General features: G+C 44.2%; 1 protein-coding gene across 7 annotated transcripts in view; it reads left to right on the top strand.

Annotated features, from left to right (window-relative positions):
* The window catches only part of LOC123996936 (voltage-dependent R-type calcium channel subunit alpha-1E), a 118,494-nt gene that overhangs the window by 15,311 nt on the left and 77,726 nt on the right, over positions 1-25,457 (top strand). The gene's annotated exons all lie outside the window — the stretch shown is intronic.

Here is a 25,457-nt window from a genome sequence, read left to right on the forward strand (position 1 = left end):
AGTATGTGGACACATGTGGTCGTCGAACATCTCATTCCAAAATCATGGGCACTAATATGGAGTTGGTCCCCCTTTGCTGCTATAACAGTCTCCACTCCTCTGGGAAGGCTTTCCATTAGATGTTGGAAAATCGCTGCGTGGACTTCCATTCAGCCACACGAGCACTAGTGAGGTTGGCCGCTGATGTTGGGCAATTAGGCCTGGCTCGCAGTCGGCGTTCCAATTCATCCCAAAGGTGTTCGATGGGGTTGAGGTCAGGGCTCTGTGCAAGCTAGTCAAGTTCTTCCACACAACCATTTCTGTATGAACCTCGCTTTTCGCACAGGGGCATTGTCATGCTGAAACAAGAAAGGGCCTTTCCCCCGAACCATGAAAAACAGTCCCTCTCCATTCTTCCTCCTCCACCTAACTGTCAGATGGTGAAGCGTCATTCATCACTCCCGAGAACGGGTTTCCACTGCACCAGAATCCAATGACGGCGAGCTTTACACCACTCCAGCCGATGCTTGTCATTGCGCATGGTGAATCTTAGGCTTGTGTGCGGCTGCTCAGCCAGGGAAACCCATTTTAAGATGCTCCTGACGAATGGAGCGCTACGCGCTTCAGCACTCCCGTTCTGTAAGCGTGTGTGGCCTATCACTTTGCGGCTGAGTCGTTGTTGCTCCGAGACGTTTCCACTTCACAATAATAGAACTTCCATTTGACCGCGACAGCTCTAGCTGGGTAAAAATTTGATGAAATGACTTGTTGGAAAGGTAGCATCTTAAGGACAGTGCCACGTTAAAAGTCACTGACCTCTTCAGTAAGGCCATTTTACTGTCATTGTTTGTCTATGGAGATTGCATGGCTGTGTGCTCAATTTTATACACCTGTCAGCAATGGATGTGGCTGAAATAGCCAAATCCACTAATTTGGTAGGTTCACATACCTTTGCATATATAGTGTATTTTCCACATACTGTAGATTCCACGTCACAATATGTTGCAAATTACATTGAAACAACGTTTATTCAACCAGTTTGTACCCAGTGGGTTGTGTGTTTGTGTAAGCTTAATACAAGGTAAACACAGGAAGTGCAGATTTGCCTACCACACTATAGCAGTAGATTAAAAAAGACCTGATTAGTGCAGTGAATGTGAGTGGGAGGGTAAATGGATTGCCAATCAAGCCTAACGCCTGTTATCGGCCAGCTGTGGACTGTAGTGATTTAAATGCAAATACAATGTTGCTAATCTTAGGCCTGGTTACAAGTGGAAACGTCCCCAGCACCATGTAGAAGAGAAGACAAGAATCCCCCCATGTGTAATGGTATTAATTGGCACCTTGGTCCTGGTGGCACGCAGCCCCTCTATTAGACTGAGAACACAAGACACTGAGCTCCTCCCTCACAGGCCTCACTGTGACAATGGCACTGCTCTGAGTGTGTCACTGCTCTGTGTCACAGTGCCGTGCCACACTCACACTGGAAAGAGTGAGTTCATCCATATAATTCACAGTATTTAATTGTGTCTGATTACATCCATTTCTGTAACCTTGACTTTAGCTTCAGATTACTAGAATAATTGCTAGATTTAAGATCTACAGATGCCAGAATACACTGACAATATTTTGCGAAAGCAGCAGTTACTTTTCCTAGGGTCCACACAAAACATAAAACATGACACAATACATTAATAGACAAGAACAACTCAAGGACAGAACTACATCCATTTAAAAAGGCACAAGTAGCCTACATATCAGAACATACACACAAACTATCTAGGTTAAATAGGGGAGAGTCATTGTGCTTTGAGGTGTTGCTTTATCCTTTTTTAAAGCAGGTTTGCTGTTCATTTGAGCAATATGAGATGGAAGGGAGTTCCATGCAATAATGGCTCTACAGGATATAATACTGTACGCTTTCTTGATTTTTTTCTGCATTTGGGGACTGTGAAAAGACCCATGGTGGCATTTCTGGTGGGGTAAGTGTGTGTGTCAGAGCTGTGTGTAAGTCAGTGGCGGTCGGTGCCGTTTAAGATGAGGGAGGATGCTACATTTTTTTATGAACATGGCATTATTTCTATTACAGCATATTGGATGACTGTCATTCATATTCCATTCACCTAGCTCAATGCAACTTCGGTTAGGCTAATACATGATACTCAAATTTTCCCTGTACCCTTCATGAGGTTGCTACAACCTAGCCTACGAAGGAACATTTACAAAAGTAGGTGCACAGGTCGAGAGAATTTTGAGTAATCAATATGACAGACAGTGATACATTCAATACCACATTGCACACTCTTGCCTGAATCTAGCTGACCTAGGGTATAATCATTAGTCCAACAACATCAGCCCAAGAGTTTCTATTGGACAAATTTACGTATGTTTATCCCCGTTGTGTTTTTCAGCCGAATCGGTGCTATGAATACACACCTGATCACATGCAAACACAGTTCACTTTCATACGAGACACATACAAACAGCTTGTTGTATTTAGAATTCCTTCCTGCATCTATGTGGAAGGCAGGGTAGCCTAGTGGTTAGAGCATTGAACTAGTAACTGGAAAGTTGCAAGTTCAAATCCCCAAGGTACAAATCTGTCTCCCCCTGAACAGGCAGTTAACCCACTGTTCCTAGGCCATCATTGAAAAAAATAATTTGTTCTTAACTGACTTGCCTAGTTAAATAAAGGTAAAATTAAAAAATCTATGCACTCTCCTTCTCTGACCTTTTCCCTTCGCTTGTGGACTTCAGTGCAGAACACATTGCTCTCTATGCCTTAGCTAGCCATTTTCTTCTACCTCCCACACATGCAGTGACCTCACCTGGTTTAAATGTTGTCTCTAGAGACAAAACCTCTCTCATCGTCACTCAATCCCTAGGTTTACCTCCACTGTATTCACATTTTACCATACCCTTGTCGGACAATTATGCCTTGAATCTATTTTTCCACGCAAAGAAACCTGCTCCTTTTACTCTCTGTTCCGAACGCACTAGACGGCCAGTTCTTCTAGCCTTTAGCCGTACCCTTATCCAAATCCTCCTCTGTTCCTCTGGTGATGTGGAGGTTAATCCAGGCCCTGCAGCATCTATCTCCACTCCCATTCCCTAGGCGCTCTCATTTGTTGACTTCTGTAACCGTAAAAGCCTTGGTTTCATGCATGTTAACATTAGAAGCCTCCTCCCTAAGTTTGTTTTATTCACTGCTTTAGCACACTCTGCCAACCCGGATGTCCTAGCCATGTCTGAATCCTGGCTCAGGAAGGCCACCAAAAATGCTGAAATTTCCATCCGTAACTATAACATTTTCCGACAAGATAGAACTTCCGAAGGGGGCGAAGTTGCAATCTACTGCAGAGATAGCCTGCAGAGTTCTGTCATACTATCCAGGTCTGTGCACAAACAATTCAAGCTTCTACTTAAAAAAATCCACCTTTCCAGAAACAAGTCTCTCACCGTTGCCGCTTGTTAAAGACCACCTTCTGCCCCCAGCTGTGCCCTGGACACCATATGTGAATTGATTTCCCCCCCATCTATCTTCAGGCCTCATACTGTTAGGTGACCTAAACTGGGACATGCTTAACACCCCGGCCGTCCTTGTGGAGTTTGGAGTGTGACTGTTTGAAGGTTGTGGACAGGTGTCTTTTATACTGATAACAAGTTCAAACAGGTGCCATTCATACAGGTAACGAGTGGAGGACAGAGGAGCCTCTTAAAGAAGAAGTTACAGGTCTGTGAGAGCCAGAAATCTTGCTTGTTTGTAGGTGACCAAATACTTATTTTCCACCATAATTTGCAAATACATTCATTAAAAATCCTACAATGTGATTTTCTGGATTTTCTTGTCTCATTTTGTCTGTCATAGTTGAAGTGTAACTATGATGAAAATTATAGGCCTCTCTCATATTTTTAAGTGGGAGAACTTGCACAATTGGTAGCTGACTAAATACTTTTTTGCCCCACTGTATAAGTATAGTTTTATCTAAAACTTTTTAATGTTTCACTATTTTTATTTTTATGAAATTCACTGAGAAGCATGATCCTCCTCTTCCTCTACTCGACCACACGACTGGACAATAATCAAGATAATACAAAAGTGTCTTGCTTTTTGGAGCATGTCTTTGTTACGGACAACCCACTCCCCATCTTTACAACCATTGAATCTATACTGAACAAAATTATGAAAGCAACACGCAACAATTTCAAACATTTAGCTTAGTTACAGTTCGTATAAGGAAATCAGTCAATTTAAATAAATAAACCCACAGGATCCAATCAGAATGATTTTTTTCCCCACAAAAGGGCTTTAATTGGACTCACATGTCAGAGGACTGTCTCTTGCCTCTGGAGTTTGACGGGATGAGCCTGTCCGCTGGAGGTGCCCCTCACTCAGATATGAAAATGCGTAATGCATTCGCAAACAAGGGTGCCTATTTCGTCACATATACACTTTGGTTAATTACAAGTGAAAACTATATAGGTCATGCGTGCATATCATGAATCCTACCCTTGATATGCCCTTCTGTCACCTCGTTGTCAATGTGTTATTAATCATTAGCTAAAATAAATGTTATTAACGTGACCATACATAATGTGTCCATAAAGAACACATACTTTTGGCTACTCACCCTTGCTCAGCATTGGCGGAAAATATGGAAGACATTTTACCTATTGCAATGTCAACCATAACAACCCAATCAATATGTCCTAACAGCTCGCAGTAACTATTAAGTCTGTTAAATCCGATTAGTGTCTTCCACCTTCTTTTTGGAAATGCCTGAGTCTCTCTCGGATGTGAACGTCCTCTCAATGAGGTGATTTCCTTATTTTTCTGTGACTCTGCTCGCCGACAACGATCTATGGGATGGCCTGCTCGAGTCTTTCCGCCGGTGAAGGCACCTTTCTTCTTGTGGTATACTCCACTGGGATGCCCTTGACTTCAGGTCCTCAGCCGCCTCGTCTGCATGCTCGTATGTAACCTGGCCATTATCCAGAAATACCCGCATTTTTGCCGGGAATTGTTTTTGGAAGCGAATACCTTTCTCTTTAAGTATCTCACCCGCGTAGTCATGATCAAAGAACACCCATTGGCCTTGGAAGTTAACAGGCTTTTTCCAGGTTGCACGTAAGACTTTCTCTTTGATGGAGAATTTTAGGAACCGTAGTACTATGGATTTTGGTGGGACGTCGCTGGAAGGTTTGAGGCCAGAGCTCGGTGTGGTCTCTTGATTCCCAGGTCAATGTCGTCTTCAAGTATTTCTTTGAATAGACCCTTCACAAATTTGTGCATAGAGTCTTTTTCTGCACCTTCTGCTACAGAATAAAGTCTAAGGTTGTTTTGACATGAACATTTAAAATCATACAATGTGATTTTCTGGATTTTTGTTATTAGATTCCGTCTCTCACAGTTGAAGTGTACATATGATAAAAATGACAGACCTCTACATGCTTTGTAAGTAGGAAAACTTGCAAAATCAGAAGTGTATCAAATACTTGTTCTCCCCACTGTATATGGTTGAATGATCAGTGTACATGGACACACATACTTTGTTTAATGCCAGTAGCAGTTCATTGGTCAAAATAGAAAATGGTAGAGGGTCTAGAGAGCTGCCCTGCGGTACACCACACTTTACATGTGTGACATTAGAGAAGCTTACATTAAAGAAAAGTTATATTAGAAAGATAGCTCTGAATCCACGATATGGCAGAAGTTGAAAAACCATAACGTATAGTTGAAGTCGGAAGTTTGCATACACTTAGATTGGAGCCATTAAAACTAGTTTTTCAACCACTCCACAAATGTCTTGTTAACAAACTATAGTTTTGGCAAGTCGGTTAGGATATCTACTTTGTGCATGACACAAGTAATTTTTACAACAATTGTTTACAGACAGATTATTTCACTTATAATTCACTGTATCACAATTCCAGTGGGTCAGAAGTTTACATACACTAAGTTGACTGTGTCTCTAACAGTTTTAGAAACTTCAGAGTGTTTTCTATCCAATGCTACTAATTATATGCATATCCTAGCTTCTGGGCCTGAGTAACAGGCAGTTTACTTTAGGCACGTCAGTCATCCGAACTTTCGAATACTGCCCCCTAGCCTTAAGAAGGTCTTACAGTCCGTTTCTTAACAGGTGCATGTTTATAAATAATTGGAAGAAGCAATTTCATAAATTTATCAAGTGCAATGTCTGGATGCTCATTATTAATCACATCAATCACATTTTTGACATCATCCACATAAGAGTCACTGCCAAATCTTTTGTATGATCTCTTATACATGATTTTAGCTTTATGCACTCTTAGGCACAGGTTTTGGAACTTTGTCTTTCTTGGATATAGCCACTATACTTTGGCCACTGCATCCAATGGGTATGGATACAGCTTTAGATCAAAGTTCTATAGTATTAGTAAAAATGTGATCAATACATGTGGAGGATCTTGTTTTTGTAGTGTTTGTAGACACCCTGGTAGGTTCATTAATAACCTGAAACAGATTACAGGCTGTGGTTACAATGATAAGCTTCCTCTTAAGTGGACAGCTTGATGAAACCAGTCAATATTCAGATCCCCAAGAAAGTAGACCTCTCACATACACTATCTGTTTGTCTGTTGCCAGTTCGTATGGTTTGTCAAGTCAACCAACGTTTTGTTTCTCAGCTCCTGCTTTTCCCCAGTCTCTCTTTTCTCACCCTCCTAGTTTTGACCATTGCCTGTCCTGACTCTGAGCCTGCCTGCTGTCTGGTGCCTTTGTCCCTACTCTGGATTACCAACCCCTGCCTACATTGACCTGTCGTTTGCCTGCCCCTGTTGTTGTAATGAACATTGTTACTTCAACACGGTCTTACCTGAGTCTTACCTGAAACGTGATACTATCAAGCATTTCAAATCAAATCAAATCAAGTCCAAATCAAATACCTCTCTGGTATTTCACACATATTATTTAGATACTGACTGTTAGCACTTTGTGGCCTATACCAACACCCCAAAAGAGAAGGTTTTTGATGTTCCAAGTGAACCTGCAACCACAACACTTCAATAAAACTTGACATGAGATATTTTTGAAGTATTACAGGGATTTGGCTCTGAATATATACAGCAACACTTCCCCCATAAGCATTCCTTTCTCTTCGATAGGCGTTATTTCCCTGTACTGCTACTGATGTATCATCAAATGAATTATCTAAGTGAGTCTCAGAAATGGCTAATTATGAATGTTATCTGATGTTAGCAAGTTATTGATTTCATTAACCTAATTTCTAAGGCTACATATATTAAAATGGGCTATTTTCAGCCCTTTCCTGGGTAACTTATCATAATATGGAAAAGAGCAAACAAAGCAAGAGAAAAAAATATACATTCAGCAGTCCATTAATCAGTTGGTGTGTGTAAATAAGTATGTGTGTGTGCTGCAGGGTTGAAACTACAAATCCATTGGCTTGGCTCTCTCATCCTTTCCAGGCTTTTGGGAGGGAGGGTAGACAATGAGCCTGTCATAGCGGATGTAAGCAATGTCCCCACGCGCTCTGGCAGCTTTCATGGCTGGGATAAGTTCTTTCCTCTTCTGGCGCAGAGCTTCGTGAATGTCCTCATTGAGGAAGATATACTGTGCATTCAGAAAAGTATTCAGACCCCTTGTCTTTTCCATTTTTTTCCAATTACTGCCAAATTCTAAAATTCATGAAATATTTTTTTCCTCTCATCAATGTACACACAATACCCATTTTTTCGCGATTTATAAAAAATGTAAAACTGAAATATCACATTTACATAAGTATTCAGACCCTTTACTCAGTACTTTGTTGAAGCACCTTTGGCAACGATTACAGCCTTGAGTATCTTTGGGTATGACGCTACGTGTGAGCAGGTGTCTCTGTCGTACGGCCTTACCCGGGCGACCTTTTGCCCTTCTCCTGTTATTCCCCTCTCAGCTTTGAACACCTGTATTTGGAAGGTTTCTCCTATTATTTTCAGCAGATCCTTTCAAGCTCTGCCAGGTTAGATGGGGAGTGTTGCTGCACAGCTATTATTAGGTCTCTCCAGAGATGTTCGATCAGGTTCATGTCCGGCATCTGGCTGGGCCGCTCAAGGACATTCAGACTTGTCCTGAAGCCACTCCTGCGTTGTCTAGGCTGTGTGCTTAGGGTCGTTGTCCTATTGGAAGGTGAACCTTCGCACCAGTCTGAGGTCCTGAGCTCTCTGGAGCAGGTTTTCATCATGGATCTCACTGTACTTTGCTCTGTTCATCGTTACCTCGATCCTGTCTCCCAGTCTCTGCCTCTGAAAAACATCCACACAGCACAGCATGATGTTGCCACCACCATGCTTCACTGTAGGGATGGTGCCAGGTTTCCTCCAGACGTGACACTTGGCATTCATGCCAGAAAATCTTGTTTCTCATGGTCTGAGATTCTTTAGGTTCTTCTTGGCAAACTCCAAGCAGGCTGTCATGTACCTTTTACTGAGGAGTGACTTCCTTCTGGCCACTCTACCATAAAGGCCTGATTGGTGGTGCACTGCAGAGATGGTTGTCCTTCTGGAGAGTTCTCTCATCTCCACAGAGGAACTCCAGAGCTCTGTCAGAGTGACCATCAGGTTCTTGGTCATCCCCTTGACCAACGCCCTTCTCCCCCGATTGCTCAGTTTGGCCAGGCAGGCAGCTCTAGGAAGAGTCATGGTGGTTCCAAACTTCTTCCATTTAGGAATGATGGAGGCCACTGTGTTTTTGGGGGCCAATGCTGCACAAATGTCTTGGTACCCTTCCGGGGGATCTGTGCCCCGACACAATCCTCTCTCGGAGCTGTATGGACAATTCTTCCAACCTCATGGCTTGGTTTTTGCTCTGACATGCACTGTCAACTGTGGGCCCTTATATAGACAGGTGCGTGCCTTTACATCATGTCCAAGCAATTGAATTTACCACAGGTAATTTGTGGAAACATCTCAAGGATGATCAATGGAAACAGAATGTACCTGATCTCAATTTTGAGTCTCATAGCAAAGGGTCTGAATACTTATGTAAATAAGGTATTTCTGTTTTTTTATTTTTAATATATTTGCATACATTTAAAAAAATCTGTTTTCGCTTTCTCATTATTGGGTGTTGTGTGTAGATTGCAGAGGGAAATGTTTTATTTTATTTTATTTATTTAATCAACAAAATTTTGAAAAGTAAAGTGGTCTGAATACTTTCCAAAGGCACTGTACGCTCCTCTCAAGTTCTTGGCTCTTTCCAGAACAGCTACCTTGTCCTTGAACCTCAGGAACGTGAGGTAACTGCAAACTGTTCTTCAGGTCCTGGACCTCTCTGGTCAGGTCGTCCATTCTTTTATTAGTTGACTCCACCAGTATTTGGACAGAATACTTGAAGCTATATTGTTGTTGTAACAACTGCTTGTATAATTATTTTTGTTAGTTTAAATGATCCTTCACCTGTAATAGAGAAACACCACTGTCCTCAACGGTGCTCCTGCCGGCTTTGGTCTTTGTCATGGTAGCAAAGGAGGTTACGCTCTTACTCCCCGCAGTTCCAGACAGGGCAGGTTGCAGGGAAGATTGAAAACAACAACAAACAGCAGGGCTCTAGACAGGCACAAGCCCGGGACAATCCACGGTCCCAGCCACAATGGCTAACCGTATCATGGGCTGCTTTCTAGCCCTCAAGAAAACCCTGCTAACTTGTTTGTTTTAAACTCTAATCTGCGCTTTGTTTCTCTGTCTTCAGGGACATTGTGACATGAATGATTTGGACCTGCTTCACCTCCATCCAGATCTGGCTGTGTATCAGCGCTGACTTATGACCCGTACTGCAGACTGAGACATGTATATGGCAGAGCTTTGAAAAGTGGGGCAATTCAATCCCTGACTCTAGGCAGGATTTACAGCTGTGTCTGAGAGTAGAGGAGAGGAGAGACGGATGTGACGGGGCGGGACGGTGCAGGGGTGTCCACACAGACAGGACAGACAGACAGGACAGACAGCTATCACAGCTAGCAGGCCCATTGTTCTTCCTGGGCTTTATAGCCAGGCAGCTATTTTAAAAAGGCTCCTAATGGGAGAGTTTCTCAGTTTCCGTCCTGTCACAGCATAAGCAAAGAAACTAGCACTGGCAGAGCCGACAGAGCCATAATGAGGGGAAGAGGAGTAAGTATTGGGAGCCCATGGTTAGTGTCACATTTAGGAGTGAGCAGGAGGAGTGAGCAGATGAGGGCTGACTACTGTGAGTGTGCCGTGGGTCTGGTCACAGCTCCATGAAGGAGTGACTGTGTTAATCAGACATTCAGTCTGTTGGTTCTCTTCACCATGTGATTCGGGTGCTGTGCTGATCTGTTCACACACTATTATTATCTCAGGCTGACGTAAGAGAGGGTGTTCCGTGACAATGTGGCTCTGGAATGGGCTGGCCAGAGGCAATGCTTTACTGAACCTAAGGGAGGATCCCTGACAGTGTAGGCTTCTATCATTCAGTCGTCACGCACACACGCCCATGCCCACATATGCTCACACATACGCACATAAGCACATACGCACACACACACACACACCCACATACAACCTCAAACACACACACACACACACACACACACACACACACACACACACACACACACACACACACACACACACACACACACACACACACACACACACACACACACACACACACACACACACACACACACACACACACACACACACACACACACACACACACACACACACACACACACACACACACACACACACACAGTCTCAAGAGTCCATCTGCTGTGTGATCCATTGATGAGTATGGACAAGGCAGGGGAGTTTGTGTCTCCTGGAGCAGTGACCATGGTGACCCTCCACTATGTCCCTCTGTTCTGGTCTGACCACCAGGGACAGCATGTCAATAGACTCTGTTTGGAGGTTTCACATAATGCTTTGGGACATCCAACTGGTTCAAGAAGTAAATCATTATTTCTGGACAGAAAGAGTATTATTGACCCCTTTATGTTTTTGTGTGGACTGTTTTCACTTCATTCAACAACATTATGAATTGTGTTAGAGTCGGCATTGGAGTGAACGTGTTTTATCTCTTATTTAGGATTTGTCTAGTGAATGATAATCGGATTGGTCAAGTACCCACGGTGAGCACTTGTTGCTGTGCTTCAAAGAGAGGATGAGTGGGAGAGACACAGGGAGAGATTTTAGAGAGCTATCTGCTCCTCTCTACACAAGCCCACTGGAGAGCTTTTGAAATCAGACAAAACAGTTATGATTTTTACGGTAGTGTACATGATTACTTGTTAAAGGTTGGGTAAATTGCTGTTTGTTATATTTGTGAGAGAGATAGGCCTCCTCCACAAACTTGAGGCATTGTTCAAGTTTTGTAAGATGGAGAGAACATTTACTTCTCTAGGAAGAAAGGGGCTGGTTCTCTGTACTGCTTCTCTATATCACAGCATGATACAAACAAGCCCCCTTACAGATATTTGAAAATGATCAAAATGATGTTAAAGGTCCCCGTTTCTGTCCTCTGCTCTTTGTCACCGTGTATTGATAATGAACTAAATCAGTTTATACTGTATCCTCAGAGGTAAAGTGAAGGCAGATTAAACACATACAGAACTGAATTATACTCCTCTTGTCTTTGCTCAGTGTCTCTATGGTCCCCTCTAAAGGATGTAGTACCCTGAACTATAATAGATATGACCAGTATATTGAATTTGATCAACCTTTCTGTTTCCCATCTGGTCTCAGTGGTCAACATATAGTACAAAAAAATATCCAGCCATGTTGTAACTCTCAGAGGACTTATAGGCTATTATAAAACGGGTGGTTCGAGCCCTGAATGCTGATTGGCTGAAAGCCGTGGTATATCAGAACGTATACCACGGCTATGACACATTTGTTATTTTTACTGTTCTAATTATGTTGGTAACCAGTTTGTAGGAGCAATAAGGCACCTCAGGAGTTTGGGGTTTATGGCCAATATACCAGTGTCACGTCTACTCCCGCTCCTCCTCTCTGACGCTCGTAGTCGCTAGTTTTCTTATCATTACACACACCTGTCACCATCGTTACGCGCACCTGCGCCTCATGAGACTCACCTGGACTCCATCACCTTCCTGATTACCTCCCCTATAACTGTCACTCCCTTTGGTTCTTTCCTCAGATGTTATTGTTTCTGTTTATATGTTTCATGTCTGTACGCTACTCGTGTTTCTTGTTTTGTTCCATGTTCGTTTATTTATTAAATTCACTCCCTGTACTTGCTTGCTGATTATTAGTGTATACGTTACAACCAGGGCTAAGGGCTGTTCTTAGGCATAATGCAACTTGACCATATACCACAACCCCTTGGGCCTTATTGCTTAAATATAGCCTGTGCTTTCAAGTGACAACACTGGGATCATGCAGTGTTAACTTCTGCAATGTTAACACCCTTTGGGCTTTGGTTGGTATATGAATTTGAGGATGCAATTTCCAACCAAATCCTACAAGACATGGAATATATTTTTTCTATGTGGGTTATTACATTTGTATGCTGCTGTAAAGAAACCACATGGCTCTACTGTATCGTTCTTCTACTGTTTGTCTTTCAATTTACCTCTTGATCAGACAAACAAAGACACCTGGCATCTGCTAAGGATAATTAATATCTATAGCAGCACAAATGATCAACCTGTGGTTTTATTCCCCGTGGTGTGGGTTTGTGGGGCAAGCAATGTTAAGGTAACTCACCATTCTCTCTTTTCAAGTAGTTGTTTTGTAATTGTTTTGGAGTCACATTGTTTCACTGGGACACAATGTATTTACTGAAATTGTCCTCAGGGAGCTTCAAATGGCCCATTTAGGTGAAATTGCATTTTCACTTCTGTAGGATGCCTTTTCTAACTCCTCTCTATGAAGAGTACATGTTTTCATTATTGGTTGTATTGATATCCATGTTCTACAGGATACCTTAGATATAGTTAGGGTGTTTGACTGTGTTTGACCAAAGTGTTTGGTTTGGGGACACTGAAATCAAATGGGCCTTCTAGCACAGGGAGGTACAGGCTTCCTCCTGATACACACACATCATGGCCTTTGATAGCTGCCCACTACTGGACTGTCTGAAAGGGCTGGTATCCCTGGGTGTGGATCCAGTTCCCACACATATAAAAAGTGCCCACAGACTGGGTCAATGCAAAACAAATGACTGAACTCAGCTTCAACTTTTGTTTTTAGTGTAGTGGCTTTAGGGTCTGTAGTTGTAGTATACAGTTAGCTCAGGCCCTCTGGTCCAGTGGGAGATTCAGGGGTGAGGCTGGGCAAGGGCATTCCTGGGATGCATGGAGATACAGACAGAGATTATGAATGAAATAAAAGGCTCTTTGACATCTGCATGTGGTAGTTATGTAATGGAGGAAGAGACTAGGCATAAACTCACCCTGCTGGGTCAATATGGAGTGTAATATAGTAGAGACTTTCAGTTTAGTATTGTAGGCTACTAGGTGATACAGTAACCATTGATGCCAGATGCCTGAGAGTACAATTTTTGAGAAAACATGATTTCATCCTGGCATCCTGGTGTAACATAAGCTATTTTTCACAGCAGATGGCTGCCAGTGAGAGAATGCTCTTCCAAATACAGTATTTTGCTTAGAAACTGTCATGTGTCAAGGTTCTCTGGTACACTATAAACATATAGAGCAACAGAATTCATTTAGCATATTATGTTTCAGTTTCAATTTTTATTGTCATGTGCACAAGTAGGGTGAAATGCCTTTCTTGCAAGCTCTTTCCCAACAATGCAGTAATAAATAACCTATATCTACAAAAGTATGTGGACACCCCATTCAAATGAGTGGATTCGGCTATTTCAGCCACACCCATTTCTGACAGGTGTATACAATCCAGAACACAGCCATGCAATCACCATAGACAAACATTGACAGTTGAATGGCCTTACTGAGGAGCTCAGTGACTTTGAACGTGGCACCGTCATAGGATGCCTCCTTTCCAACAAGTCAGTTCGTCAACTGTCTGCCCGGTCAAAACGTCTAGGAGCAACAACGGCTCAGCCACGAAGTGATAGGCCACACAAGCTCACAGAACAGGACCGCCGAGTGCAGAACCGAGTTCCAAACTGCCTTTGGGAGCTACGTCAGCACAATAACTGATCGTCGGGAGCTTCATGAAATGGGTTTCCATGGCCGAGCAGCCCCACACAAGCCAAATATCACCATGCGCAATGTCAAGCGTCCGCTGGTGTAAAGCTCGCCGCCATTGGACTCTAGAGGAATAGAAACGCGTTCCCTGGAGTGATGAATCCCGCCTCACAATCTGGCAGTCCAACAGGACAATAAAAAAAAATTAAAAACATTTTTACCCCTTTTTCTCCTCAATTTCGTGGTATCCAATTGTTTTAGTTGCTACTATCTTGTCTCATCGCTACAACTCCCGTACGGGCTCGGGAGGGACGAAGGTTGAAGGTCATGCATCCTCCGATACACAACCCAACCAAGCCGCACTGATTCTTAAGACAGCGCGCATCCAACCCGAAAGCCAGCCGCACCAATGTGTCAGAGGAAACACTGTGCACCTGGCAACCTTGGTTAGCGTGGCAACCTTGGTTAGCATTGTCATGTTTCAGCATGACAATGCCCCGGTGCACAAAGAGTGGTCCATACAGAAGTTTGTCGAGATTGGTGTGGAAGACCCCTCAGGAAACTAAAAAGATTTGGTATGGGTACTCAGATCCTCAAAAGTTTCTACAGCTGCAACATCGAGAGTATCCTGCCTGACTGGTTGCATCACTGCCTTGTACGGCAACTGCTCGGCCTCCAACCGCAAGGCACTTCAGAGGGTAGTGCGTACGGCCGGGTACATCACTGGGGCTAAGCTGCCTGCCATCCAGGACCTCTACACCAGGCGGTGTCAGATGAAGGCCCTAAAAATTGTCAAAGACCCCAGCCACCCCCAGTCATAAACTGTTCTCTCTACTACCGCATGGCAAGCATTACCGGAGTGCCAAGTCTAGGACAACAGGCTTCTCAACCATTTTTACCCCCAAGCCATAAGACTCATGAACAGGTAATCAAATGGCTACCCGGACTCTTTGCATTGTGTGTCCACCCAAACCCCTCTTCTACACTGCTGCTGCTCTTTGTTTATCATAAATGCACTTTAACTATAAATTCATGTACATACTACATCAATTAGCCCGACTAACTGGTGCCCCCGCACATTGGCTACACTGACAATCTGCATTGTGTCCCACCACCCGCCAACACCTTTTTTACGCTACTGTTACTCTCTGTTTATCATATATGCATAGTCACTTTAACCATACCTATATGTACATACTACCTCAATTTGCCTAATTAACCGGTGGTGCCTGTATTTAGCCTCGCTACTGTATATAGCCTCGCTACTGTTATTTTTCACTGTCTTTTTACTGTAGTTTTTATTTCTTTGCTTATCTATTGTTCACCTAATATCTATTTTTTACTTAAAAATTGCACTGTTGGTTAGGACCTGTAAGTAAGTAGTTCACGGTAAGGCTGTTGTTGTATTCCTGTTGTATTCGGCACACGTGACAAATAAACTTTGATTTGATTTAATAGGAGCCAAATCTTTTCCGCAAAACTAAGTGATGAACATGTGAACAAGCAGATAATGCACTTTTGTCTTCATAAAGTACATGGTAATGAGGTCTTCTGAAATCCCCAGTGAATCAATGCTCAAAGCTTAGAGCAATGTTTGGAAATAATCTGTAAGCTCCAGTTATTCATATGAAATCGAGGTGTCGTCATTGACACTTCTCTGTCTCTCTCTGTTGTCTCTCTATCCTTGAGTGTCTATCACTGTATTCTCTATATTACACCTTGTGACAATTAGCTAAGTGTAGATCTGGTGGTGAGTGAATGATTCGTAAGACACAGAGGAACAGAGCAGGGTTGGTGTGAGACGAGCCCTCATCAAAACACAAGGCTCTCTCTCTGAGTACTGTAGAGTAGACAGGTTATGGAGCAGTTATATATAGGTGCAAATACACAGAGTGCTGGCTAACATTTGGCCATGTGTCTTACTGGTCCATATGTATTACTGGTGATGGCTTATGTCATTGAAGGTCCCCACCACCTTATTTAATCACCATGGTCACCATAGTCTTGCCACGTGAGTCATTGTATTTGTCATTGCATTTGAATATTGTAATATATACTGAGGAGTGATGCAGACCTGTTGTGACTGGTGTGGGTCATGTGTTACCATGACAACAGCCCAGGGTCAGGGTGACTGATTGAGACAGACGGTGTTTGTTGTCTGTCTCTCAGGCTATAAAAAGGCCCCATCACACTTACCACAGACACACCATCATGGGCAAACACATAAAAGGTGTCTTGTAGAAACGGTGAAGGCACAAAGGTAGGCCTTGGTTACAGCAATCTGTCAAAAGCAAAGACTTCAATGACGCAGCTGAACTCTCCATGTCCTCCCTATCAAAGTAGTCAGTTAGATAACTTCCTAACCTAGATTTGCCCTCAGGAAATGACAGCTGTCTGTCATTTGACATAATGTTAATGACAGGTGTCAATCATGTCACGATATTGATAGTATTATGACTTACAGTTTGTCACTGTCAAGTGACTTATTATTGTTATTTCTTGTGTGTGGATTGACAGTTGAAAATGACACCAGCGGATCCTTATCAGAAACGGAGATAAATAGGATCAGTAATGAGTGTGAATTCTGCAGCTGAGGGTCCAAGTGGTGTTAAAAGTGAACAGCTTTTGTTTCCTGGCATGATGCAGTAAAATCAGTGACAATACATTGTTCCCTTGCATGCAGTGGTACCAGTGACAGTGGATCGTCCTTACCCAGGCTTTGTGCTGCTGAGGTACTCCCACACTGCTCTGCTTTCTGGCACAAAGAGATAGCATCCATTCCTTCTGGAGTCTCCCACAGTGTCTTCACTCCTCACAGGGTTTTTACATGCTGGATTGTGCTCCTAGGTTGAAAACTTAAAAAGCAAACACTGTTGCCTCTGAATTTTGTTGCGTAAATTGTATTTGCTGAATGAAATATTAAAGTGTAGGAATGTGCACCAACCACATAGATAAGGTTTGTCCAGTATCCAGATATTCATACTGTCATACCGTTTCTGTATCATACCGGGTTATACGGTATTATAATATACATTATTATAGAGCCACTTGCACACATAATCTTTTTATCAATATTATTTTTGACACACAAAACAATTTAGGCAACAGGGATCTTAATCCAGGAGGGGATCGAATGTCTCTAGTCTGGGTACCAGTCTCTTTAGCTAACATTAACCTCATTGCCACTCCATGTCATTACCAAAGAGACCTTCGTTTCGCAGTGGTTTAAAATACTTAAGTAAAAATACTTTAAAGTACTACTTAAGTTGTTTTTTTTTGTTGGTATTTGTGTCATGTTTTGTCTTAGATTGTCTTGTCATTTTGCTTTTCCTCTGTTCATTTTCCCCCTGCTGGTCTTTTTAGGTTCGTTCCCCTTTTTCTCTCTCCCTTCCTCTCTCTCTTCTCTCTATCGTTCCGTTCCTGCTCCCAGCTGTTCCTATTCCCCTAATCAATCATTTAGTCTTCCCACACCTGTTCCTTATCTTTTCCCCTGATTAGAGTCCCTATTTCTTCCCTTGTTTTCCGTTCCTGTCCTGTCGGATCCTTGTCTATTGTTCACCGTGCTGTGTCTGTGTATCGCCCTGTCGTGTCGTGTTTCCCTCAGATGCTGCGTGGAGAGCAGGTGTCTGAGTCTGCTAGGTTCAAGTGCCTTCCCGAGGCAACCTGCAGTTCTTGATCGAGTCTCCAGTCTGTTCTCGTCTTTACGAGTGGAATTATGTCTTATGTTTGTAGAATTACTTTTCTGGATTAAAGACTCTGTTTTCGCCAAGTCGCTTTTGGGTCCTCATTCACCTGCATGACAGAAGGATCCGACCAAAGAATGGACCCAGCGACTACAGACGTTCGTAACACTGCCGTCGAGATCCAAGGAGCCATGCTCGGCAGACACGAGCAGGAATTGTCTGCTGCTCGCCATGCCGTGGAGAACCTGTCCGCTCAGGTTTCCGACCTCTCTGGACAGTTCCAGAGTCTTCGTCTCGTGCCACCTGTTACTTCCTGGCCTGCCGAGCCTCCGGAACCTAGGGTTAATAACCCACCTTGCTACTCCGGGCAGCCCACGGAGTGCCGCTCCTTTCTCACCCAGTGTGATATTGTGTTCTCTCTCCAACCCAACACATACTCATACTGGCCGGGCTCGAGAGTGGGGCACAGCTATCTGGGAGGCAAGGGCTGATTGTTCAAACAATTACCAGAACTTTAAGGAGGAGATGATTCGGGTTTTTGACCGTTCAGTTTTTGGTAGGGAGGCTTCTAGGGCCCTGGCTTCCCTATGCCAAGGTGATCGATCCATAACGGATTACTCTATAGAGTTTCGCACTCTTGCTGCCTCTAGTGACTGGAACGAGCCGGCGCTGCTCGCTCGTTTTCTGGAGGGACTCCACGCAGTGGTCAAAGATGAGATTCTCTCTCGGGAGGTTCCCGCCAGTGTGGACTCTTTGATTGCTCTCGCCATCCGCATAGAACGACGGGTAGATCTTCGTCACCAAGCTCGTGGAAGAGAGCTCGCGTCAACGGTGTTTCCCTGCTCCGCATCGCAACCATCTCCCTCCTCTGGCTCAGAGACTGAGCCCATGCAGCTGGGAGGTATTCGCATCTCGACTAAGGAGAGGGAACGGAGGATCACCAACCGCCTGTGCCTCTATTGCGGATTTGATGGACATTTTGTCAATTCATGTCCAGTAAGAGGCCAGAGCTCATCAGTAAGCGGAGGGCTACTGGTGAGCGCTTCTACTCAGGTCTCTTCATCTAGATCCTGTACTACTATGTCGGTCCATCTACGCTGGACCGGTTCGGGTGCTACATGCAGTGCCTTGATTGACTCGGGGGCTGAGGGTTGTTTCATGGACGAAGCATGGGCTCGGAAACATGACATTCCTTTCAGACAGTTAGACAAGCCTACGCCCATGTTTGCCTTAGATGGTAGTCATCTTCCCAGTATCAGATTTGAGACACTACCTTTAACTCTCACAGTATCTGGTAACCACAGTGAGACTATTTCTTTTTTGATTTTTCGTTCACCTTTTACACCTGTTGTTTTGGGTCATCCCTGGCTAGTATGTCATAATCCTTCTATTAATTGGTCTAGTAATTCTATCCTATCCTGGAACGTTTCTTGTCATGTGAAGTGTTTAATGTCTGCCATCCCTCCCATTTCTTCTGTCCCCACTTCTCAGGAGGAACCTGGCGATTTGACAGGAGTGCCGGAGGAATATCATGATCTGCGCACGGTCTTCAGTCGGTCCCGAGCCAACTCCCTTCCTCCTCACCGGTCGTATGATTGTAGTATTGATCTCCTTCCGGGGACCACTCCCCCTCGGGGTAGACTATACTCTCTGTCGGCTCCCGAACGTAAGGCTCTCGAGGATTATTTATCTGTGTCTCTTGACGCCGGTACCATAGTGCCTTCTTCCTCTCCGGCCGGGGCGGGGTTCTTTTTGTTAAGAAAAAGGACGGTACTCTGCGCCCCTGCGTGGATATCGAGGGCTGAATGACATAACGGTTAAGAATCGTTATCCGCTTCCCCTTATGTCATCAGCCTTCGAGATTCTGCAGGGAGCCAGGTGCTTTACTAAGTTGGACCTTCGTAACGCTTACCATCTCGTGCGCATCAGAGAGGGGGACGAGTGGAAAACGGCGTTTAACACTCCGTTAGGGCATTTTGAGTACCGGGTTCTGCCGTTTGGTCTCGCCAATGCGCCAGCTGTTTTTCAGGCATTAGTTAATGATGTTCTGAGAGACATGCTGAACATCTTTGTTTTTGTCTATCTTGACGATATCCTGATTTTTTCACCGTCACTCCAGATTCATGTTCAGCACGTTCGACGTGTTCTACAGCGCCTTTTAGAGAATTGTCTCTACGTGAAGGCTGAGAAGTGCTCTTTTCATGTCTCCTCCGTTACTTTTCTCGGTTCCGTTATTTCCGCTGAAGGCATTCAGATGGATTCCGCTAAGGTCCAAGCTGTCAGTGATTGGCCCGTTCCAAGGTCACGTGTCGAGTTGCAGCGCTTTTTAGGTTTCACTAATTTCTATCGGCGTTTCATTCGTAATTTCGGTCAAGTTGCTGCCCCTCTCACAGCTCTTACTTCTGTCAAGACGTGTTTTAAGTGGTCCGGTTCCGCCCAGGGAGCTTTTGATCTTCTAAAAGAACGTTTTACGTCCGCTCCTATCCTCGTTACTCCTGACGTCACTAGACAATTCATTGTCGAGGTTGACGCTTCAGAGGTAGGCGTGGGAGCCATTCTATCCCAGCGCTTCCAGTCTGACGATAAGGTTCATCCTTGCGCTTATTTTTCTCATCGCCTGTCGCCATCTGAACGCAACTATGATGTGGGTAACCGCGAACTGCTCGCCATCCGCTTAGCCCTAGGCGAATGGCGACAGTGGTTGGAGGGGGCGACCGTTCCTTTGTCGTTTGGACAGACCATAAGAACCTTGAGTACATCCGTTCTGCCAAACGACTTAATGCCCGTCAAGCTCGTTGGGCGTTGTTTTTCGCTCGTTTCGAGTTTGTGATTTCTTACCGTCCGGGTAGCAAAAACACCAAGCCTGATGCCTTATCCCGTCTGTTTAGTTCTTCTGTGGCTTCTACTGATCCCGAGGGGATTCTTCCTTATGGGCGTGTTGTCGGGTTGACAGTCTGGGGAATTGAAAGACAGGTTAAGCAAGCACTCACGCACACTGCGTCGCCGCGCGCTTGTCCTAGTAACCTCCTTTTCGTTCCTGTTTCCACTCGTCTGGCTGTTCTTCAGTGGGCTCACTCTGCCAAGTTAGCTGGTCATCCCGGTGTTCGAGGCACTCTTGCGTCTATTCGCCAGCGCTTTTGGTGGCCGACTCAGGAGCGTGACACGCGCCGTTTCGTGGCTGCTTGTTCGGACTGCGCGCAGACTAAGTCGGGTAACTCTCCTCCTGCCGGTCGTCTCAGTCCGCTCCCCATTCCTTCTCGACCATGGTCTCACATCGCCCTAGACTTCATTACCGGTCTGCCTTTGTCTGCGGGGAAGACTGTGATTCTTACGGTTGTCGATAGGTTCTCTAAGGCGGCACATTTCATTCCCCTCGCTAAACTTCCTTCCGCTAAGGAGACGGCACAAATCATCATCGAGAATGTGTTCAGAATTCATGGCCTCCCGTTAGACGCCGTTTCAGACAGAGGCCCGCAATTCACGTCACAGTTTTGGAGGGAGTTCTGTCGTTTGATTGGTGCGTCCGTCAGTCTCTCTTCCGGGTTTCATCCCCAGTCTAACGGTCAAGCAGAGAGGGCCAATCAGACGATTGGTCGCATACTACGCAGCCTTTCTTTCAGAAACCCTGCGTCTTGGGCAGAACAGCTCCCCTGGGCAGAATACGCTCACAACTCGCTTCCTTCGTCTGCTACCGGGTTATCTCCGTTTCAGAGTAGTCTGGGTTACCAGCCTCCTCTGTTCTCATCCCAGCTTGCCGAGTCCAGCGTTCCCTCCGCTCAAGCGTTTGTCCAACGTTGTGAGCGCACCTGGAGGAGGGTGAGGTCTGCACTTTGCCGTTACAGGGCACAGACTGTGAGAGCCGCCAATAAATGCAGGATTAAGAGTCCAAGGTATTGTTGCGGCCAGAGAGTGTGGCTTTCCACTCGCAACCATCCTCTTACGACAGCTTCTCGTAAGTTGACTCCGCGGTTCATTGGTCCGTTCCGTGTCTCCCAGGTCGTCAATCCTGTCGCTGTGCGACTGCTTCTTCCGCGACATCTTCGTCGCGTCCATCCTGTCTTCCATGTCTCCTGTGTCAAGCCCTTTCTTCGCACCCCGTTCGTCTTCCCTCCCCCTCCCGTCCTTGTCGAGAGCGCACCTATTTACAAGGTACGTAGGATCATGGACATGCGTTCTCGGGGACGGGGTCACCAATACTTAGTGGATTGGGAGGGTTACGGTCCTGAGGAGAGGAGTTGGGTTCCGTCTCGGGACGTGCTGGACCGTTCACTCATTGATGATTTCCTCCGTTGCCGCCAGGATTCCTCCTCGAGTGCGCCAGGAGGCGCTCGGTGAGTGGGGGTACTGTCATGTTTTGTCTTAGATTGTCTTGTCATTTTGCTTTTCCTCTGTTCATTTTCCCCCTGCTGGTCTTTTAGGTTCGTTCCCCTTTTTCTCTCTCCCTTCCTCTCTCTCTTCTCTCTATCGTTCCGTTCCTGCTCCCAGCTGTTCCTATTCCCCTAATCAATCATTTAGTCTTCCCACACCTGTTCCTTATCTTTTCCCCTGATTAGAGTCCCTATTTCTTCCCTTGTTTTCCATTCCTGTCCTGTCGGATCCTTGTCTATTGTTCACCGTGCTGTGTCTGTGTATCGCCCTGTCGTGTCGTGTTTCCCTCAGATGCTGCGTGGAGAGCAGGTGTCTGAGTCTGCTAGGTTCAAGTGCCTTCCCGAGGCAACCTGCAGTTCTTGATCGAGTCTCCAGTCTGTTCTCGTCTTTACGAGTGGAATTATGTCTTATGTTTGTAGAATTACTTTTCTGGATTAAAGACTCTGTTTTCGCCAAGTCGCTTTTGGGTCCTCATTCACCTGCATGACAATTTGTACTTTACTTTACTATTTATATTTTTGACTACTTTTACTTTTATTTCACTACATCCCTAAAGAAAATAATGTACTTATTACTCTATACATTTTCCCTGACACCCAAAGGTACTCAAGTTACATTTTCAATGCTTAGCAGGACAGGAAAGTAGTCCAATTCACTCACTTATCAAGAGAACATCCCTGGTCATCCCTACTGCCTCTGATCTGGAGGACTCACTAAACACAAATGCTTCGTTTGTAAATTATATCTGTGTGTTGTAGTGTGCCCCTAGCTATCTGTAAATAAAAAAACAATTTGGTTTTCTTATTATTAGCTATTTTAAATTATTTATACTTTTACTTTTGATACTTAAGTATATTTTTGTAATTATATTTACTTTTGATACTTAAGTATATTTAAAACCAAACTACTTTTAGACTTTTACTAAAGTAGTAGTTTTCTGGGTGACTTTTACTTTTACTTGAGTCATTTTCTACGAAGGTATCTTTACTTTTACTCAAGTATGACAATTGGGTACTTTTTCTGCCACGGGCATTTCAGCAATCTCCATATGCAGCTGGATTTATGGTGGAGTTGCTCATTGGTTGTTGGAAACATCATTCATATTTTCCATGACAAAATGTGTAGCCTCAAAAATAGCATTACAATTAGAATAAAGTGAAAAACAAACATTTAGCTGCTAGCTAGGCTGAAAATCAAAGCAGAGGTTTTGTAGTTGGAATTGCAGTAAGTATTTAGTTTTAGACGTGAGTTAGCAACTTTTGACAGAATGGTTTCGTCTGTACAAATAAAAAATGGTTGCTTAGCAAACGGTATTGAAATCATACCGTCAGTTTTTCAAAATACCCTGGTATACAGTGTAAACAGTATATTACCTAAGTCTAATGTAATGTTCTCTTTCTACTTTATTTATGCCTTCTGTTGAATGGGACTTAACGGCTACACATGTACTGTAACCATGTATCATCAAGCTCATGTACCTAGCCTACACGTGTGTCTGCCCAGTGGCCACTCTCTCTGTCCACTAATGTAGACCAGACCAGAGTACAGCTCACCTGGCTGGCTCCTCACAAATCACAAGGGTGTCTGCCTGAGCAGGAAGTCCATCAGCAGAATAAATGGGGATTACATTTTTAGCTCCTAGATCCCCCAGTCTCCATAACAACTAAAGAGCAGGCCAGACTTGGTAATGATTTGGAGAAGGGGAGGAGGCTCTGTCTGTTCTCGGCTCATCCTAGATGGAATAATATAATTTCTGTCTCTGTATGGACGTGCTATTTTAAGATCTCTCTCCAGTCTTAATTAAAATGGCTGACACCCCAGTGTCCTGACACCCCAGATGTGACTAATCTTCAGGCTATAATTGGATCTATGCCATATTCAATGTACTCTGTATTATTTATGTGTAACACTGTGTTAACAGAAAATGACAAAACAGGGATATAGCAATTTACCAATGTTGAAAAAAGTACCCCCTTCTTTGTTGTTTGAAGACATCATCTGCAGCCGCACGTCATTTAATCTCTGTTTCTCTGAATTCAGACCTCGGGTTTTTACTTTGAAATTTGTTCCTGGAACTAAGCCTTAGCATCTCTCTCCAGTAAGTCCTGCTTGCTGTGTTCAGAGGGGTCCCAGACTACACAACACTGGCGTCCTGTCGGATCTGGACAGAGAGAGGTGAAAGACAAAAATGAATGAGGACGAAAACAGTGAGAGGGGTGACCACGGGTTGTCTATCACTCCCATTATGGTGTAAAGTGAGCCGCGCTGGAAGTGTATTTAGAGAGAGAGGGATGAGGAGAAAACGGGGGAGGGTGATCTGAATCCCCCCGAGTGTGCACAGCAGCCTAGTGCCACTAACACGTGAAGGAGAGGAGGGAAGGAGTAATGGAGGAGATTGGGAGTACACAGTAAACACATAGGCCTCCCTTACATATCTCTCTTCTACCTGTTGCGCTGTATCTACAATGTGTACCCTCCTATTAAGAGGCACATCAGAGAAAGGACAACATTTGCATTTTATAATGAGCTGCTTCACATGTGCTGCAGGTAGCTGCTGTCTGTGGACTGCACCATTTTATCCAGGGTGCTGAAACTCTATGCCCAATGCTTAAAGTATTGAAACTCTGTGATCTTGTTTTCATTCAGTGTTTTAGTATGTAAGCCACAGCAAGAATACGATTCAATAATATATGTATCTATTTAACAGTTTACAGCATATTGGCCAGAATGTGCATTGCCTTGATAGAGCTGCAGCCTTCATTTCCTTAATATAATTTGTCAGTGCCTTCCTCCTACGCAGTGCAGCCAAAAAGAAGACTTGTTTTCTCCTGCATTCACTGCCTGTTGTAGACCCTCACACTCCCTATTATTTGTGTCTGCGTGCAGGCACACCTGTGTGCCTTTCACAAACAAGAACCAGTGAAACCAGATTGCTTGAACAACAGTACCCCCTTCCCCTCCCTGCTCCTCCTGAACCTTCTGAGTTGGCTGGTGTCATTTTACTCCAGTCTGATGGGAAAACATAACTAATGTGGTTAGCTGCACACATGTGACAGATGACTCCGATGATAAGACCCAGAGATGAAGTGCTAGGATAGCTGCTGAATGTTAGCTAAACAGAGTAGGAGCAGAATTACACTAATGGACCATTTCACTGCAATATTGATCTGTCAATCATATGTGTTGAGTCTTGACCAATGCTATTTTATTGTTTAAAATCAGGAATTTTCTAAGATTCTAGTATTATCCATGAGTAATAGCCACGAATAGTCTTAAGTGTAGACCA

This window comes from Oncorhynchus gorbuscha, linkage group LG15 (genome assembly GCF_021184085.1).
Source record: "Oncorhynchus gorbuscha isolate QuinsamMale2020 ecotype Even-year linkage group LG15, OgorEven_v1.0, whole genome shotgun sequence".
NCBI lineage: Eukaryota > Metazoa > Chordata > Actinopteri > Salmoniformes > Salmonidae > Oncorhynchus > Oncorhynchus gorbuscha.